At 42.6% G+C, this 14,188-nt stretch overlaps 1 protein-coding gene across 2 annotated transcripts in view; it reads left to right on the top strand.

The window, feature by feature from the left end:
* Positions 1 to 14,188, top strand: part of TRAF3 (TNF receptor associated factor 3) — an 81,002-nt gene that overhangs the window by 22,432 nt on the left and 44,382 nt on the right. The window lies entirely within an intron of this gene.

Genomic DNA, 14,188 nt, shown 5'->3' with positions numbered 1-14,188 from the left:
ACTTTAAGGAATAGAAATGTATTGTCTCCCAGTTCTGGAGGCTAGGAGTTCGAACCCAGTGCATCAGCAGGGCCATATTCTCTCTGTTGGCTCTAAGGGAAGATCTTTCCTTGTCTCTTCCAGCTTCTGGGAACCCTGGGCATCTTTGGCGTTCCTTGGCTTGTAGATGGATCTTTACATGGCATCTTCCCCCTGTGGGACCCTCTCTGTGTCTGTTCTCCCCTTTGTAAGACACCACTCAGAAGGGCTTAGGTCTCTGCCTCATAGGCCAGCCTCTGAAGCTCTCAGCCCCACCTCCCCTAGAAGGGGGCCCAGTGCAGAAAAGGTGCCGCTGGCTGACGGAGGAGCCCCATGCCTGCTGAGAATTGCATCTTTTGACACAGAACTGTTTGCTCCTTAACCATCTTTCTCTAGGAGTTTGAAAGGAAACAAAATACCCTGTGTTTTAACCTCTAATTTATGATTGAGTGGCATTTTATACTTGAAATTAAGAACTCTTTAATACGGTAGAACATTAAAATGAAAGTAAAATGGGTTTGAAATGTTGACATCCAAAGTGAGATTTAATACCTAGTTCTTTTTAATAAATTGAAAAGTATTAAGAAAGCTGATATTTGAAATTTCATCCATGATCACAGTACTATCACAGTACCATTCAGTTTTCCCCAATAGTCTCCATTTTTTTCATAGTTTGTTTGAAGCAGGATCCAAATAATTGCAGTCAGTTGATATGTCTCTTGTCTCCTTTAATCAATAGATTGCTTCCTCCGTATTTCTTTTTTTCCTTGCATTTTGTTTGTTGGAAAATCCAAGCTATTTGCCCTATAGACAGAGGTTTCCATATTTTGATTTTGCTGCTTGCATTTAAAATGTTCTTCTGTCCCTGTATTTCCTGTAAAATGCTGTGTGGATCCAGAGACTTGACCACATTCAGGCTCAGCCTTTAAGCATGGACTCCCCATCGCTAGGTGGTAGTGTGTGCTTCCCCTACAGGCTCACAGTGTCTGATTGCCTCTTTTGTGGTGTTAGCTGCCTGGGATGATCATTGCCTGGATTCACAATTCGTCGTTGTTGTTGTTGATTGCCACCCAGTTGGCTCTGACTTACGGCAACCTTATGTATAATAGGACTAAATGTTACCCAGTCCTGCTCCATCTTCATGATTATTGGTGTGTTTGAGTCCATTGTTTTCCCTGTTGTGTCAGTCCATCTCCCTGAGGGTTTCCCTTGTTTTTGCTGACCCTCCACTTTACCAACCATGATGTCTTTTTCTAGCGATTGGTCTTTCCTGATGACTTGTCCAAAGTAAGTGAGCCAAAATCTCACTGTCCTCACTTCTGAGGAGCATTCTGGTTATATTTCTTCTAAGACTGATTTGTTCATTTTCCTGGTAGTTCACGGTATATTCATTATTCTTTGCCAGCACCACAGTTCAGATGTATCTGTTATTCCTGGGTCTTCCTTTTTCATTGTCCAGTTTCCGCATGGCTTGGGTCAGGTGCACCTTAGTCATCAAAGTGTGACATCTTTGCTCTTTAAAACTTTAAAGGGGTCTTTTGCAGCAGATTTTCCCAGTGTAGTATGTCATTTGACTGTTGGCTTCCATAACATTGATTGTTGATCCAAGTAGGATGAAATCTTTAACAACTTCACTTTTTTCTCCATTTAGAGGTTGCAAAATGATGATTTGTCATTTACTCTTCCTTGATTAACTATAATACTTTGGAGAGAGAAATTATCAACTGTTTGTTACCCTAGGGGACAGTTCCTATAGGAAGGGCAGAATAGATGCTTGATTCTTTCTCTTTACTTGTCAGTTTTCAAAATAACAAGATGGTTCCATAGCATACTCTAAAAGTGACCAATAATTGTTCTAAGTATCATTATAAACTCATACATGTTTTAATCCATTGCTGTTATTATCTTTTCCCCCCATCTCTGTCAGTCAATTCTGACTCATAGGACCTTATAGGACAGGGAGAACTGCCCCATAGAGTTTCCAAGGCTGTAATCTTTTTTTTTATGTTTCAGTATTTTTTTTATTGTGCTTTTAGGTGAGAGTTTATGGAGCAAATTAGTTTCTCATTAAACAATTAATAGACAAATTGTTTTGTGACATTGGTTGCCAACCCTGCGATGTGTCAACACTCTCCCCTTCTCCACCCGAGGTTCTCTGTTTCCATTCGTCCAGTTTTCCTGTCCCTTCCTGTCTTCTCATCTTTGCTTTGGGGCTTGTATGCCCATTAGTCACACATACATGATAGAACTACAGAGCGCATTCCTCACATGTGTTATTGTTGTTCTTACAGACCTGTCTAATCTTTGGCTGAAGGGTGAACCTCAGGAGTGACTTCATGGAGTTAAAAGGGTGTCCAGGGGGGCCATACTCTCAGTGTTTATCCGGTCTCTGTCAGGCCAGCAAGACTGGTCTTTTTTGTGTGTTTGTGAATTTGAATTTTGTTCTACAGTTTTCTCCCACTCTGTCCGGGACCCTCTATTGTAATCCCTGCCAGAGCAGTTGGTGGTGGTAACTGGGCACCATCTAGTTGTTCTGGACTCAGTCTAGTGGAGGTTGTGGTAGTTGTGGTCCATTAGTCCTTTAGACTAATCTTTCCCTTGTGACTTTGGTTTTCTTCATTCTCTTTTGCTCTAGCTGGGATGAGACCAGTAAATGTATCTTAGATGGCCGCTTGCAGGCTTTTAAGACTCCAGACACTACTCACCACAACTGGATGTAGAACACTTTCTTTATAGGCTGTGTTATGCCAGTTGAGCTAGATGTTCCCTGAGACTATGGTCCCCAGCCCTCAGCCTAGTAGCTTGGTCTCTCAGGGCATTTGGATGTGTCTTTGAAGCTTCTATGACTTTGCCCTGGTCAAATTGTGCTGACTTCCTCAGCATTGTATACTGTCTTACGCTTCATCCAAGTTACCACTTACCTGCTATCTAGTTAGCATTTTTCCCTCCCCACCACTCCTCTCCCTAGTAACCATCAAAGATTGTTTCTTCCTGTGTGGAAACTTTTTTTTTTTTATGGTACTTCAGGTGAAGGTTTATAGAACAAATAGTTTCTCATGAAACAGTAGTACACATATTGTTTTATGACATTGGTTAACAACCCCATGACATGTCAACCCTCTCCCTTCTTGACCTTTTTTTTTTGGTGAAAATATACATAGCCAAAGATACACCATTTCAAAAATTTCTACATGCACAGTTCAGGGACATCGACTACGCTCTTCCAGTTGTGCTGCTATTCTCAGTTTAGATGAAGGTTTACAGAACAAAATGTTTCTCATTAAACAGTTAGTATACATGTTGCCCTGTGACAATGGTTAACAACCTCACAAGACATCAACACTATCCTTACTCAACCTTGGGTTCCCTATCACCAGCTTCCCTGTCCCCTTCTGCCTTCTAGTCCTTGTCCCTGGACTGCTGTGCCTCATTAGTCCCATTTGGTTTTATGGGGCTGTCCACTCCCTGGCTTGAACGGTGAACCTTGGAAGTGACTTCACCACTGAGCTAAAAGGGTGTCTGGGGTCCATACTCTCGGGGTTTTCTCCAGTCTCCTTTAGGCCAATAAATCTGGTCTTTTTTTGTGAGTTAGAATTTTGTTCTACAACCTTCTCCAGCTCTGTCCAGAACCCTCTATTGTGATCCCAGTCAGACCAGTCGGTGGTAGCCGGGCACCATCTAGCTGTACTGGACTCAGTCTGGTGGAGGGCTTGGTAGCTGTGGTCCATTAGTCCTTCGGACTAATCTTTCCCCTGTATCCTGTTCTCTTCACTCTCCCTTGCTCCCGAAGGGATGAGACCAGTGGAGTGTCCTAGATGGCCGTTCACAGGCCCCCAAGACCCCAAACACTACTCACCAAAGTAGAATGTAGAACATTGCCTTTACAAACTGTGTTATGCCAGTTGAGCTAGATGTTCCCCGAGACCATGGTCCCCACAGCCCTCCGCCCAGCCATTCAGTCCCTCAGGGAGTTTGGATGTGTCTATGGAGCTTCCATGACCTTTCCTTGTACAAGTTGGGCTGGTTTGTTTGGAAACATTTTTGTGTGTTTTTATAAAGTGGTCTTATACAGTATTTGTCCTTTTGTGATTGTCTTACTTCACTCAGCGTAATGCGCTCCAGATTTATCCATGTTGTGAGATATTTTGCAGATTCACATTGTTCTTTATCATTACGTAGTATTCCGTTGTGTGTATGACCATAGTTTGTTTATCCATTCGTCTGTTGGTGGGCACTTAGATTGTTTCCATCTTTTTGCTATTGTAAATAATGTGGCAGTGAACATGAGTGTTGCATATGTCTGTTCGTGGGATGGCTCTTATTTCTCCAGGATACATTCCTATGAGTGGGATTGCTGGATCATATGGTATTTCTATTTCTGGCTTTTTAAGGAAGCACCATATCATTTTCTAAAATCACTGTAGCATTTCGCATTCCTACCAACACCGCACAAGAGTTCAAATCTCCCTGCAACCTCTCCAACATTTGTTGTTTTCGTTTGTGCCAGTAATGTCGGGGTGAGATGGTATCTTGTAGTTTTGATTTGCATTTCTCTAATGGCTAGTGATTGCAAGCATTTTGTCATGTCTGTTAGCCGCATGAACGTCTTCTTTGGTGAAGTGTCTGTTCCGATCCTTTGCCCGTTTTTTAATTGATTTGTCTTTTTATTGTAGAGTTGTTGGATTTTCCAGTAGATTTTAAAGATTAAACCTTTGTCCGATATGTCATAGCCAAGAATTTTTTCCCAGTCTGTAGGTTCTCTTTTCACTCTTTTGGTGAAGTCTTTTGATGAGCATAAGTGTTTCATTTGTAGAAGATCCCATTTATCTAGCTTATCTTTTGGTGTTTGTATATTGTTAATTATGATTTGTATCCTGTTTATGCCATATGTTAGGACCCCTAGTGTTGACCCTATTTTTTCCTTCCATGATCTTTATAGTTTTTGGTTTTATATTTAGCTCTTTGATCCATTTTGAATTAGTTTTTGTTATGGTGTGAGGTATGGGTCCTGTTTCATTTTTTTGCAGATGGATATCCCAGTTTTGCCAGCACCATTTGTTAAAAAGACCGTCTTTTCCCCATTTAATGGACTTCGGGCCTTTGTCAAAGATTGGGTGGCCTTAGGTAGATGGGCTTACATCTGGGTGCCATTATTATTCTTATAGATGACTAAAATTGTGCCATTTTTGGCCAGCAGGGAACCTCTTCCTGCTGACTCCTGAATCCTTTTGACAGGACCCCAGGAATCTAGTATGCTTGCTTTCCGTGTGGCAAGATGTTTCAGACTCATCTTGTACCTTTTCTGCCCAAGACCTGGAATTGGCTATTTCTCCAAGCACCTGGTTCCTTGTTGTGGAAGGGGTATTTGGAGACGTCTGGGCACCAGGGATGCCCCTTGCTCCAGGGCTGGTTATTGTTTCTCGGTTTTTCTGGTGGACAGCCAGGAGGTATACTTCTTGAGTGAAAATACATCATGAGTTCACACTATTTTTCATTTGAATTTAAGACTGTATGGTTTTTACTTCTTTGATTTTATTTTGTATCTCCTTTTCTCTTAAGCTGAAAATCTTGGCTCCTAACAACATTATTATTACTTACCTGCTTTAATATAAAGTATGTGATTGTTTTAGAATAAACAATCCCAATATCACTAGCAATATGATTACTGAAAACAGTTTAAGATTTTCTGCCGTTTCCTCCCCCCTTAGGGTATATCCCAAGAGATGTACTGTCAAATTATTATGTTTTAAAGTTACTTGAACTAGTTCTTTACTGTGCCACCAACATGTTACACAGTCAGGTTTATTTATTGTATTTTTATTTCAAAATTTAGGAATAGCTTCTTTTAAAATTTTGTTTTATAATGTTTATAAAACATTTTAATGGTACTGAGTCAAATCCACAGAATATAATATTTTCAGAAATCCTAGCCTCCATTCCTTTTCTTTCCACCCTGTTTCCTCTCTCTTCCATAGGTAGCTTTTTCTGGTTTTTGGTTTATCTTTCCATTTTTAATATAAGCCTATGTTTGTGTGTGTATATGTTTGTGTACTACTTCTTAGGAAATGGAAGCATACTATACAAGCTTTTTTCCACCTTGGCTTGTTTGTTTTTTTAATTTAACAACATATCATGAGTATAGAGATCCTCCTCATTCGTTTTTTTACAGCTGCACAGTATTCCATCATGTGGAATATGTTGGCTTTCCATAAGACCCAGCAATTCTGCTCCTGGGTATATTCCGAAAAGACTCGAAAGCAGGGACTCAAACGGATATGTGTACACCACTGCTCACTGCAGCGCTGCTCACGCTCACTGCGGCGCTGCTCACGCTCACTGCGGCGCTGTTCACGCTCACTGCGGCGCTGCTCACGCTCACTATAGTGCTATTCACAATAGCCTAAAGGTAGAAACATCCCAAGTGTCCATCAGCAGATGAATGGATAAACGAACTGTGGTACATGGATACAATGGAGTATTACTCAGCCATGAAGAGAAGTGAAATTCTAATACATGCTGCAACATGGATGGACCTTGAAAACATTATGATGAGTGAAAGAAGCCAAAGACAAAAAGGGACGAGTCTTATGTGATCGCACTTACTTGAAATACCTGGAATAGACAGATGCGTGGAGACCAGTGTAGATTAGTGGTTACCAGGGGCGGGGGGCATCTAGGGGGTTATTACTTAAAAAAGCAAAAAGATGTTAGTTTTAATCAGTATATGCTTCTTCTGCATGCTTATAAATAATCAATTTTTTTCTGTATCCAGTTGCAGTTTCTCTGCTTAGTAGGTTTGAGATCTTGCAAACATGTTGCTTCTCTGGGCCTGAGTTTCCTTGTGTGTAAAATGAGAGGATTGGACTAGAAGCTGGTTATTTTAGCCAGAAGAGACTGCAGATGAGTAAACAGTCTGGGAGGGCATCTCGCTGGCAGCAGAGCCGTGTGCCCTGTAACCAGGGAGATGGTGAGGATAGGTCGAGTTAGATTTGCAAGGTGTTGAAATCACTAGGGCTTGGTTGACGATTGAACATCGGTGTCAGTGAGGTGAGGACAGTTGCAAAGTTCTGGTGGACAGCTGGTTAGGTGGTGATGTCATTCTCTGAGATAGGGGCAGGTTATTTTGGGAGACAGGTAGGGATATGTCGAATAGAAATGGGGAGCACGGAAGGTGACGAATTCCATCTGGGCTGTGTTGAATACGAAGCACCATGGAGTACAGTGAGAGTGGGGCTGTCCAGGAGCTCAGGAGTTGGGATCCTGAGAGCTGGAGGTTCCCTTGGTCAGATTTGGTGGGTGAGGCCCTGGAGTGGACAAGCTTGCCCAACAAAGGTTGTGTGGAGGATGAAAGAAGAGGATTTAGATCAGAACCCACACAGCCCTTGCCTTTAAACAATAGATAGAAGTGGGAGAGTCTGTGCAAGAGAGTGGGAAGGAACAAAGAGATGAGAGCCAGCTTTTTTTAAAGTCTTGTGTTTCATTCTAAAAATTGATTTAAATATTGTAAATCTCCTGCTTAATATGGCATGCTTTATGCTTTTCATTCATTCCTTTGAGTGAAGCTGATGCTCCAGGGAAGTGACCTTATCATCTCTGCAGTCTTACTCCCTCACATAGCCCAAGGGCCTCAGGTCCATTTCACAAGCCTGGCCTGGGGGCATCCATGCTGGACTGTGCCCACCCCGCTTCCTCGTTTGTCCGGTGGACCCAGGGGCCTCCTCAGCTTCTCCTCCTCCCTGTCCTGATGACAGGACTCTGGCCTGGGCCAGGAGAGAGACACTATCTTTGCACGTAGTAGGGGTTGAATAAGTGCTCTAAAAAATCCTAAATCGTATCAGCCAAGAGGTATTGACAAGGCTGGGCCTCAGATAGCTATTGTTTTCCTTCAGGTTCTAAGACCAAGTTCTACACGTGGCTTAAACAGGTTCTTTTCTGGCTGTGGCCCGTGTCTGTCTGTATGTCTGTTTCTCGGTCACACACACACAACCCCTTAAGTGGGGCTTTTAATATGTGATTATAATCGGCTGATTTGTTTGGATAAGAATCTAGCCTCCTCCAGTCTTTGCTTTCCCTTGTGGTAGCCGTGGGCCTCTCACATGGCCGAGCATTTGGCATCATCAGGTATCATGAAAGAGCCAGTGTGCTAAATGTTTCAGAAGTATGGATTTCCAGAAAACGTTTTTATAAACAGGGCACACCTGTCTGCGTGTGAGCGGCTCCCTTCTCTCTGTATTGGCATCGCTTGATGGCAGTTTTCATTTTTATGCTGGGCTTGATGTTTAGCTTGTTCCTGTACACACGTGTTGTGTTTACTCCTTTTTGCTGGCACAGGCCATCTTCTCTGTTTATCTGATGCTTCCCTTTTTTGGTTTTCCCCGGACTTTCCAGTTCTTGGAACACTCCTTTTCAGCAGTTGTACTTTTGTTTCTAGTTTCTAATCTCCAATTCAAATGTAGCTCAACTTAACTCGCAGAAGTAAGGAACTCAGAATACATCATTAGAGTGGTGGAGGCACAGGGGAGAGTGAAGAGGCTTCCAGTCCACCTCTTTGCTGTATTTCTAAATACAGGTAAGCCTCACCTGTCAGAGAGAGGCTGCCTGAGTAGCTGGCTAGAAACTAAACGTTTATGAATGATTTTCTCAAATAATTTAATTGAAGTTTTTTTCTTTGAGTAAAAACCTGGCCTTAAAGTATCATAAACTCATGACAAATAAGCATATAAAAAGATGCTCAATATTTCATATATTGTTAGGGAACTGTAGATTGAGACAGCAGTGAGATACCACTGCATACCTATAGAACGGCGCAAATCCAAAACACTGACAATACCAAATGCTGACGAGGGTGTGGAGCAACAGGAACTCTCATTCAGTTCTGGTGAGAATGCAAAATGGTGCAGCCACTTTGGAAGATGGTTCGGCAGTATCTTGCAAAGCTAAGCATAGTCTTACCATATGACCCATCAGTCATGCCCCTACGTATTTACCCAAGTGAGTTGAAAGTTTATGTCCACACAAAAACCTGCACACAAATGTTTATAGCAGCTCTATTCATAGTAGAGGGTCAGTGAAAAAGGAAGACCCTCAAGGAGATGGATTGACACAGTGGCTGCAACAATGGGCTCAAGCATAGCAACGATTGTGAAGATGGCGTAGGGAGTAGCCATTGTTTCGTTCCGTTGTACATAGAGTCACTGTTGAGTTGGAGCCAACTCCGCGGCAGCTAACAACGACAACATTCATAATTGCCAAAAATTGGAGGCAACCAAAATGTCCTTCAGCAGATGAATAGAGAAACTGTGGTACATCCATACAATGCAGTGTTTTTCATCAATAAAAAGAAATGAGCCATCAGGCCCTGAAAAGACATTAAGAACCTTAAATACGTATTACTGAGTGAAAGAAGCTAGTCTGAAGAAGCTACGCACTGTACGATTGCAACTACATGACATTATGGAAAAGCAAAACTATTAGAGACATTAAAAAAAATCAGTGGTTTCTAGGGATTCAGGGAGAGGGAAGAGGGATGAATAGGTGAAACACAGGACATTTTTAGGGCAGTGAAACTATTCTGTATGATTCTGTAATGGTGGACGCATGACATTAAGCATTTGTCAGAACCTATAGAACTATACAATTTAAACTGTGGACTTTAGTTAATAATATCAGTATTGGCTCATCAGTTATAATATACCACACCATTTCACGATTGTTAATAAGAGAAACTATAAGCAAGGGGAAGAGGGAGTATGTGGGAATCCTCTGTTCTTTCTGCTCAATTTTTCTGTAAACCTAAAACTGCTCTAAAAATATAAATCTATTAATTAAAAAAATAATAAACTCATGACTCAAAACGTAGCAAACTATAAATAATGTAATAATATAGTAATAATTCTACTCAAAAGTGCAGAATCGGAGTTCTAGAACTCAGGATGCCAGACACTGGTGGGCCTGGTCCTTGGGTGTTTGTAAAAACAGCTTGAGGGCAATGTCTGACCTCCTCCAACCCCACAAGGGGGAAGGAGAATTAAGATAACAGCCCAAGGCTGATTCCTCTGAGGCAGAGGTCAGACACCTCCAGCACTCTCTGCTTCTCCGCTGGGTGCGATAATTCATTGCAGTGGTCACACACAACTCACAGACCATGCTCATGATTATGGGGTTTATTAGGGAAGTAACTGGTTACAGTTCAGTTTCAGAAACACTCAGGATACAGTTCTTCCATCAGGACGGCTCTTCCCAGCCATGCTTGCAGGCAGGCCTCTCCCTGGCCCTGGGCCTTTCCCCAAAGGCACTCAGCTTCCTCTGTCTGTGGGCCGGGAAGCCCACCACGCCATCTCCTGCTGTCGGGTCTCTCCTGCCACTGCTTCTCACCATCTTCAGGGTTACGCTTGCTTTCTCTCTCTGTCTCCTGTTCCCAGGAGCTTCTCAGCACCGGGATCCTGGGTCCAAAGGACGTGCTCTCCACTCCTGGCTGTTCTTTCTTGGTGGTGGTAGGATCCTCTGCTCTGGAATTGGTTCTCTTTTAAGGCAAAACTGACCAACCCCCTTGGTAGGCCACAATTACCCTATCCCATGATCACCTGGGTGGTTAGAAAGGCCACGCACAGAAGTAGTTAACCCACCACAGGTGGGCAGGCCTGGGACCCACCCAGTGGTTTCTGTCTTAGCTCCTCTTTACCCCTCAAAGTGCAGAGACTTACGTGCCATTTCTTCTTGTTAGGTGCTGTTGAGTCGGTTCCAACTCATAGCAACCCTATGTACAACAGAACGAAACACTGCCCAGACCTGCACCATCCTCTCAATCATTGCTATGTTTGAGCCCGTTGTTGCCACCCCTGTGTCAATCCAGCTCATTAATGATCTTCCTGTTTTTTGCTGACCCTCTGCTTTACCAAGCATGATGTCCTTCTCCAGGTGCTTGTCCCTCCTGATAACATGTCCAAAGTACGTGAGACAAAGTCTCGCCACCCTCGCTTCTAAGGAGCAGTCAGCCTGTAACTTCTCTCAAGACAGATTTGTTTGTTCTTTTGGCAGTGCGTGGTATATTCAGTATTCTTTGCCAACACCATAATTCAAATGTATCAATTCTTCTTCAGTCTTCCTTATTCACTGTCCAGTTTTCACATGCATATGAAGCGATTGAGAACACCATGGGTTGGGTCGGGCGCATCTTAGTCCTCAAGGTGACATCTTTGCTTTTTAACACTTTAAAGAGGTCTTTTGCAGCAGATTTGCCCAATGCAGTGTAGTCATGCGTTGCTTAACATACATGATAGGTTCTGTGAAATACGTGATTTGGACGTGCGCGAACACTTAGGTCTGTGGGGCGCGGGACGCCTCGGGTGAGCACTCGGCCAGGTCTCACCCAGAGTGCAGCCCCGGGAAGGTCAGACTGGGGAGGCTCTGGGCACGGCCTGGGACAGCAGGGGAGCAGTCTTGGCGACCCCGCTCTGGCCGAACCCTGCAGTACCCGCTGACCTTGAGCATTCCGGAGCAGGATCAGGCGCCCTTTCCTCCCGTTGGCAGGGGTGCCTGTTTCCACAGATGGGGGGCTGCAGGGCGGACTTGATGGACTTGATGCCAGGTCGGGCTGTGGGCATCCTGAAAGGCACACGCCAGACCATGGACATATGTGATCGGACTTTGCCTGAACGGATATTATGTGGCACATGACTGGACATCATTTGAGCCACCACTCGTCTGTCAGTTTTGTGATACTGTGGTGGCTTGCATGTTGCTGTGATGCTGGAAGCTGTGCCACTGGCATTTCAAATACCAGCAGGGTCACTCATGGTGGACAAGTTTCAGTGGAGCTTCTAGACTAAGAGTAAGAAGGATCTGGTGATCTACTTCTGAAAAAAAATTGGCCAGTGAAAACCTGGATGGCCATCTCTTAGTCACAGAGTTTCCCTTACTGCCATTTCCTTCATACTCTCTTGGCTCATTTTATGTATTGTTAACCATTCAGCAGTAGTTTTTTCTTTACGTGTGTGGCAGCAAACATCCTCTTCCCACACTTGATGCTAAAGTGAGCATGGGCAGGTGAGGTCTCAGCACTGGCCCCAAATTCTAACCAGAGGGTGCACGTTTGCTCTGTGCCTTGTAACCTCTGAGTTGGCGTCCCCAGATTAGACTCTTAAATGTTAGTCCACAAGTCCTTCAAAGTTGCCCCCACCACCATCTCTTTAATGTATTTGACTGAATTTGCCTAAGTTTTCTTCATTGACACAGTTAATTATTATAAGTATTGTAGAATTTCATTAACTTATAATTGGCAAATCTAAATTTTAGGATAAAGGTAGAATTTAACTTTTTAAAACCACATGTAAGAAAATAAAGATTTGTTTTTTGTTAGGCACCTTCGAGTTGGTTTCGACTCATAGCGACCCCGTGTATCACAGAACGAAACACTGCCCGGCCCTGCGCCATCCTCAGAATCGTTGCTATGCTTGAGCCCATTGTTGCAGCCACTGTGTCAGTCCATCTTGTTGAGGGTATTCCTCTTTTTTGCTGACCCTCTGCTTTACCAGACATGATGTCCTTCTCCAGGGACTGGTCCTTCCTGATAACATGTCCAAAGTATGGAGATAGAGTCTCGCCATCCTTGTTTCTAAGGAGCGTACTGGCTGTACTTCTTCCAAGACAGATTTGTTCCTTCTTCTGGCAGTCCATGATATATTCAATATTCTTCTCAAACACCATAATTCAAAGACATCAACTCTTCTTCGGTCTTCCTTATTCATTGTCCAGCTTTCACATGCATATGAGGCGATTGAGAACACCATGGCTTGGGTCAGGTGCACTTTAGTCCTTAAAGTAACATCTTTGCTTTTTAACACTTTAAAGAGGTCTTTTGCAGCAGATTTGCCCAATGCAGAAATCTGGTCAAAAGTTTTCACAATTTTCTGTTTTGGAAGGTTCCAGAGATGCAGCTTTGCTAATTTATTGCCACTTCTGTGATCAACCTACATGTGGAACACCTGTGGAATTCTTGGCCCGTCTGCAGCTGGGCATAAGAGACCAATAGAGTAGAAGATTAGAAATTACCATCACAGATATTTTAGGAAAATTTAGCCTTCTGGTATTCTTGCCTTTAACTTTATATGTTTTAAAGAACTATAATAAGCATTGAGGAACTTTATTTTTATAATGGCTTTTAGTTTGAGGAACTTTGAACATGGTCTTTCCTTTTGGAATTATACTTAAAATAGATATTGTTGTTCCAGCCTGGGGATCAAGAATGGCTGCCTCCATTAGACAACTATTTACAGTCTACACCACCAATCAGTATGGTCCAAGTTTGAGTTGGCAGTTGTCCTCTTTGCTGCTTAATTTCTTCTTATTTCTCTGCATTTAGGTTAAAACATTATCCCTTCAAGCCTAGTTTTTCATTACCATTAGTATCTGTATTCTTCTTCACCCTTACTTTTCCTATTAAATACTCAGTTACGATGACACAAAATTCTTTGGATGTAAATTTGGACAGTTATATTATGTTCAGATGTGCTAGTCAATTATTGTTTTTTTTTTTCTTTTTTTGCTATTATTGTTCTTCTGCGGGTGGTTATTTGGCTATGTGTCATGAGGAGAGGGATCTGGGTGCAGACTCCCCTAAGTTTTTTTTTTTCCCATTTAAAAAATTTAATTCTTAAAATTTATTTTTTTATTGAGATAAAATCCACCATTTTAATTATTTTAAAGTATACACTTCAGTAGATTTTAGTATATTCACACTGTTACACAACCATCACCACTCTGTAATTCTGGAACATTTTCATCACCCCCAATAGAAACCCTGTATCCGTTAAGCACTCACACCCCATTCCCTTACCCTTTATCGCCTGCAATCTACTGTTCTGCTCTCTCTCTCTATGGGTCTGCCCGTTGTGGACATTTCATGTAAATGGAATCATACAATACGTGGCCTTTTGTATCTGTCTTCTGTCACTTAACATCATGTTTTCATGTTGTAGCATGTATCAGAAATTCATTCCTTTTTCTGACTGAAAATAATTCAGTGTATGTGTCTTAGTCATCTAGCGCTGCTACAACAGAAATACCACAAGTGGATGGTTTTAATGAAGAGAAGTTTATTTCGTCATAGTCAAAGTAGGCTAACAGTCCGAATTCAGGGCATCAGCTCCAGGGGAAGGCTTTTTCTCTTTTT

The sequence above is a fragment of the Trichechus manatus genome, unplaced genomic scaffold (assembly GCF_000243295.1).
Source record: "Trichechus manatus latirostris isolate Lorelei unplaced genomic scaffold, TriManLat1.0 scaffold00045, whole genome shotgun sequence".
Taxonomy (NCBI): Eukaryota; Metazoa; Chordata; class Mammalia; order Sirenia; family Trichechidae; genus Trichechus; species Trichechus manatus.
Note: the sequence above shows the minus strand (reverse complement) of the source record. Positions and strands in the feature narration are given on the sequence as shown.